This window comes from Microcebus murinus, unplaced genomic scaffold, assembly GCF_040939455.1.
Source record: "Microcebus murinus isolate Inina unplaced genomic scaffold, M.murinus_Inina_mat1.0 scaf004_hap2_Mmur4.0, whole genome shotgun sequence".
Lineage (NCBI taxonomy): Eukaryota > Metazoa > Chordata > Mammalia > Primates > Cheirogaleidae > Microcebus > Microcebus murinus.
In genome coordinates this window covers 607,000-613,953 of record NW_027438950.1, presented here as the reverse complement: position 1 = coordinate 613,953, position 6,954 = coordinate 607,000, and the positions used below count along the sequence as shown (strand labels likewise).

The 6,954-nt window shown below is 32.6% G+C and overlaps 1 pseudogene; it reads left to right on the top strand.

The window, feature by feature from the left end:
* The first annotated feature begins 599 nt into the window (after positions 1-599).
* LOC142866374 (uncharacterized) overlaps positions 600-6,954 on the top strand; it is a 31,676-nt pseudogene continuing 25,321 nt past the window's right edge.

The window sequence follows — 6,954 nt, the reverse complement described above, 5'->3', positions numbered from 1 at the left end:
AAAGGAAGGACTCACAATTTCTCTTATGTTAATTATTTTATATAACTTTTTTCACTGTCTTTTCTTTCTTTCCTCTCCTTCTGTCCTGCATTGTGCCTCACTGATTTTTAGTGACATATTTTGTTTCTTTGCCTAGCTTTCTTTTTTCTCTATAAACCTTTTTTTCTGATGTTCACTGTGAGAACTATATAAAACCTTTTGAACTTGCAACTTATGTTAAATGAATAACTACTTCAGTTGCATATAAAAATTCTTAATCTTTACATCTGCCCTCACCTTTATGATATCGATGTCAATAATTATGTCTTTTTATATTGTATAGAAATTAACACATGGCAATGATCTTTTATTTATTTTGCCTTTCAAATTTTATAGCATAATTAAATATTTTGTACGATCATTATGATAATGCAGAATTTTATTCTTAATATGTGCATATTTTACTCAGAGAGTTATGTAGTTGTCAAGGGAGGTGGAAACCAGCCTTTGGAAAGGCCATAAAAAGCACATGTGTGGACATGTGCCCATAGTTTCATTCTCTTTTGAAAGGGAATCCAGGAGATGGGATTTTACTACTAAAGTGATAACTTAGTATCAGCATGAGCAAGGGCTTTGGTGGGTAAATGCAACAAAGTTTCCTTCCCCTTCCTGTAGTTCTTGGGGTTTTTCTCAGTTGGGGTGCTATGAACTATTACCAATTATGATTTCTAAAAAAATCATGGTTGCAAGTATATTTTTAAGGTCATACATCTAAGACCATGCTATTCTATTGTGCTTTCTTGCTAATGTGCTTTGTATAGTTTTATATATTCAAATTTTGAAGTATATTCACCTGAGTCTGGTTAGTGAGATACTTTGTTATTTTCATTTCTTTCAGAACTATCCCACTATTGCACCAAAGAATTATTACCAGAGCAGGGCACAAAAGACTCCTTTCAGAAATCAATAACGAGACTATATGGAAGCTGTGACCTTGAAAATATATACTTAAGAAGAGATGGGGAGTGTGTGGGTGAGTGTAAGAAGCAGAAAGTATGTTCTGATGGTCTTACCCAATGTTTGTCAACTTGCCGGAGAAAAATCTTCAAAAGTGACAAATGTATAAAAGTCTTTAGAAAATCATCAAATCTAAATAGACACAAGACAAGACATACTGGAGAGAAAAGTTTCAAACTTAAAGAATGTAGCAAAACATTTAACCACAGCTCTAATGTTTCTGGACATAGAAAAATTCATACCACACAGAAATCCTACAAGTGTGAAGAATGTGGAAAACCCTTTAACTGTTGCTCAAACCTTATTATACATAGGAGAATTCACACTGGAGAGAAACCCTACAAATGTGAAGAATGTGGTAAAGCCTTTACCCAGTCCATACACCTTACTCAACATAAAAGAATCCATACTGGAGAGAAACCCTACAAATGTGAAGAATGTGACAAAGCCTTTATCCAGTTCTCAATCCTTAGTCAACATAAAAGAATCCATACTGGAGAGAAACCTTACAAATGTGAAGAATGTGGCAAATCGTTTACCTGGTGTACAAGCCTTATTGTACATAAAAGAATTCATATAGGAGAGAAACCATACGAATGTGAAGAATGTGGCAAAGCTTTTACCCAGGTCACACACCTTACTCGACATAAAAGAATTCATACAGGAGAGAAACCCTACAAATGTGAGGAATGTGGTAAAGCCTTTACCCAGGTCACACACCTTACTCGACATAAAGGAATTCATACAGGAGAGAAACCCTACAAATGTGAAGAATGTGGCAAGGCCTTTACTCTGTGCACACACCTTACTCGACATAAAAGAATTCATACTGAAGAGAAACTCTAAAAATGTGTAGAATGTGGCAAAGCCATTATCCCGTTCAGAGACCTCACTCAACATAAATGAATCCATACAGGAGAGAAACCATACACATGTGAGGAATGTGGCAAAGCATTTTCCCAGTGCTCACACATTAATCTACATAAAAGAATTCATATCAGAGAAAAATTCTATGAATGTGAAAATTGTGACATAGTCTTTAATAACTGTTTACATCTTATTCTACATCAAAGAAATCAGACTAGATAAAAGTGAGATAAATGTAATGAGTATGTAAGTGCTTTACCAAAGGATTAGCCTTAAAATGCACAACAGTACTTATACTTAAAGCAAAACCAATAATGTAGACTGCTGACAATACCATTAGTTATAACAGATCTTATCGGACATGGGAGAACTTACACTGAAAATAATGCTCCAATATTTTCTCAAACATTGCTCATCATCACAAAAATTTAAGGAATAGAAACCTTACAAATATATGAAAAAATATTTATGCAAAAGATATACCTTAGAGAACAATGAACAATTGATACTTAAAATACTTTAATAAATTTCAGAATGCAATTAATCTAGAATCAAGTCTAAACATATATCAGAGGGCTCACTGTGCAATACAATAATGCACTAACACATTCACTCATTTCTTTAAACCAGGTTGTTGATTATAGAGAATGACCCAGTTAAAATATTTAGTTGATTTAATTGTATGTCAGCTTTAAAAAAGAGAGAGATTTTGTGAGAGTTATAATAACATGTAAAATATACTTTCTGGTCCGTGTGGGGTGAAAATGTAATAAAGTATAAATTTTTGCTATTTTTGGCAAGCAAGTACTGATATTATTCAACTTTAAATACCGTAATTAGCATGCCTTCATTCTTAGCGTGTATGTGAATGTGTGTTTAATGATAGCTACATCACATTTATTAGAAGTGTTTCTGTATTAAGCAGGCATTATTCATGTACTTTTCCATGGAAAATTAAAAACACTGAAATGTAAGATTTATGAAATGGATAGGTACTAAGGATTTTTCTTATAATAAACAGTATTTTAAGTGATATATGATGTAACTATACAAACTAATGTTCTTCTCATTATAATCAGAATGTAAAAATTATAATATTAAAAATAACTTGTTTTACTACTGCACGTTACGATAATAAAATAGAATATAATTTGGAATATTTTTAGATTACATGTAAACTTAATTTGTTTCATTAAATTAAAAATGTTTTTACTGTTTCCAACATGTTGTAGATTGAATAAAGTGTTATTATGCCACCAACATTAACCTATCCCATGTTACTCAAAGTTAATGGAAATCGATTGTAAAAATGTACTGTGGGGCTACACAATACAAAGACCTAATTTGTGATCCATTTTATCAGTGGCTGTACTTTAAAGAGTAAGTTTCTCAAAGATTTTTTTCATTATGTTTGTAATTACATTGTTACTGTAGTGCTTATAATAAAGATTTTGCACTTAATGAAAGCCATACATTTCTGAACACAGAATGACTAGATGTTACATTCTATCCTACAGTTTTCTTTCAACATGCAACCTGCCGGGCCAGTGAAACAGAAATAAGCATATGTTTTATTTATATTGAATCAGATATACAAATACATCATGGTTAACTTGAACTATAGTTGTAGTATATTTACAGACTAAGGAATTATATTTGTGTGAATGTGGATGTATGCCTATTTTGAACAGAAAAGAAATATTAGAAATAATGGGTAATTTCAAGTGTCGAGAATTTACTAGCAAACTAGAAACTTCAAAGATTCTGAAAGGAAATATTTTGTTTGCTTCATGTTTAATTAATTGTTTTAAACCCTAAAGCTTTTGAATGGGAACCTGCCCATTCCAATCCTCTGTTCTTACATACTTATTGCTCTTGATAGGCCTACTATGTTATTTTATTATTTCAAAGTTCATTACATATTGTTTATATGACCTGATCTGCAATTCCAACAAGGATTGTTATAAAACTTAATGGTGCTCATAAAATTATCTGAATGTATTAGTAATTGCACAGTGTGGTAATATCATTTCACTTAGTACATTCTATCTTTTCATTCTAATTTGGGAAGCATATTGAAAGCACTTTTTGGTTACTCCTTTTTTTACTTTTGGTCATCGAACTAATTGATTTATTGACTTTATCAGGCTACTTTGTTCAGGTAAACACTAAGAAGGATTTATAAATTATGGAGTTGATTTTATATTTAAATAGAAGAAATAAGTACAGGACAGTGTTAGATATGCAATAGATGCTTTATAATTGCCAGTTGATATTTCTGTGGAAGTGAACTTGTGGCTCCAGAGAAAAGATTGAAAATGCCTAGGGTAAAAAGTCACTGATTTTGCATGTAGAGCGAAGGAACTGGCAGAACAACCAACTCTTGGAATTTATAAGTGGAAATTCTGCTTCTTTCATTGCATAATTATCTCCAGTTTTTTGCCATTTTTTATCTTCATTCCGTTCTACAACTGTATTTAAGCCAGTCTTCTTTCCGCCTGTGCTTGGGCTACAATATTCTCACTGTCGTACTCAATGCATGTAATTCTACATATAAGATATACCATATAATAAGATGTTATTAATAGGAAGAAATATAAAAGAAACAGAATGTATTCTTGTTAAAATATATATCTTTGTATAATTCATGGGTTATTTAAAGAAAAATATGTAAGATATCAAAGAATTTAAAGTTTTATTTAGAAAGGTTAAAGAAAAGATAATGTAAAGAAAGGATCTTGCATAGAATTTTTTATCCTAAAATGATTCATTATGTAGGAAAAAGGAATTTTAGGACAAAACACAAAGTTTTATGGAAAGTGTTATAGATGCTGTGTGATATATGCATGATGAGATAAAGTTTATGAAAGGAAATTTATTAAGAAATTTTGACTAAAACAAAGATTTTGGTTAATATTAATATACTCTTAATAAAATGGCATAATATACTTATCCTAATTCTTTAACATGTTTGGTTTTTAATTTTAAAATTATGACTACATAAGGTTTTTCTTTAATTTTGGTAAATAACCTACAAAAACAGTAACAGACTAGAACAACTGAGTGGCCAAGATCCTGAATAAAGTATTATTCCCCTTATAATTCACAAGTTCAAAAGGCTCATCAGCAAAATCTGGATTGGCAATCACATATATCTGATTTTATAGAAACAATTGATAATCATTATCCAAAAAATAAATTATTCCAGTTTCTACATTTAACTCAATAGATATTACCTAAAATAGTAAAAAACATACTCATCAAGCCTTAAAATATGTTATTTAAACAAAAAGGGGAGGTATATGTTCCCCTAGAATAGAAAAAATTAAGCCTTATTTACTTTAAATTTTTTTGAGTTATCATAAAAAAGATGATTTAACAGCAGTAGAGAAGTATTGGAAAGGGAGCCATCCACCAGATCCTTTCCCTCACCAGCCTATCTGGTGGAAAGATGATATAGAAGAATAAATGGAAAGAAGGATGGGCAAAGGCGTGGGGGAGAGGCTTTTCCTTGTCTTTTGAGAGCTGATGGACAAATAGTCTGGATTCCAAGCAGAAGAATCAAACCCAGAGTGGAAACAGGAGGGGAAAAAATGGAGGAGACCACCAGAAGGGTACGAGACCCTGGTTGAGGGTTTTAAAATGATGAAAATAAAGAATAGGAAGTGCTGAAGCAAGAAAACGTGCCAGCCATTGATCCTGACATGTGGACAGCTGAAGAGGACCTATGAAGAAGCAGACAGAATAATGAAGTGGATGTCTGTATGTAAATCATCTGTAAACCTCTGTCTTGCCATGATCTGCATAGTGAGCATGGCCGTAAGAATGTCTGATAACCAGACTTATAATCACTGGGCCTATATTCCCAATTCACCTTTAAATAAGATTGTCAATTGGGCTGACTTTCCTTTCTTACTATTTAATAATGATTCTAATTGGTTACCAGGACCTAACAATTATTGTGGTCCAATGAAACTCAACAAGGAGGACACTATAATTAATAAATATGAAGTTGAAACAGAAGGCCCTCCCATATGTATTGGTGAAGGTATTCATTGTTTAAAACCTGGTACTCAAATCTGACTAGTCACCTGCAACTCTACCTGTGATAAAACTAAAGCCTGGTTATTTCTTTTAAATTGTCTCCTTTTTTTCTGCTTCTGGACATACTAAATTTGCACCTACAGATGTACTCATCTGTAAGGAGGTAGTAATTTCTGACCCTAAAACCTGGGCACAATGGAAAAATTGTAAAAGTCACATGGGACGCATTCTTACTGGGTCACCTTCTTGTGGTTATCTATTAGCCTGGAGTCCCCACGGACATCCTACCTCATGTTATAAACCTAAAAATCTTCGTTGGAACAAACTTGCCACCTCGATGTCTCTAAAAGACACTAACATTGAAAGTCATATTACATGGCTCAATTATGATATGAATGCTCTAGCTCCTCATATTTTAGAGGAGCAATCATGAGCAACTGTGGAAATTACTGCCTACTTTACACCCTTGCAGGCCTGGATTAGTACAGGCACATTGGATATAAACAGCATCAGAGAGTGGAATTTTTATCTAAAGTCTACTCATTATATTCCAGCTTGTGTAAAATTGCCTGACTTATTCATAATTGTACATTTTATCTATGCTGAACCTTCCTTCCTAATGACTTGTAACAATTGTTCTTATCATAGCAGTATTGATGATCTTATAAAATTCAATCGTCATAAAGAAACACTTTATATTCTTGAAGCCGGAACAGGGTTGTGGTTACCTGTTAAAATGAATAGAATTTGGCAGGAAACTCCAGCAATGTTTGTTTTAGATGAACTACTTACCCACATTCTTAAATGTACAAAAAGATTTATTGGTCTATTAATAGCAGCTATTTGGGGAATTATTGCTGTCACTGAATCTGCTGCCATGGCTGGTGTAGCATTACACCAAACAGCTCAAACTACTGAATTTGTTCAAAATTTGCATCACAAATCAATTATGGTCCACTCAGAATCAAATTGACAACAAATTGGCTACTTAACTGTCTGACTTACAACAAACAGATACCTTACTAGGAGACCAGGTCATAAGTCTGG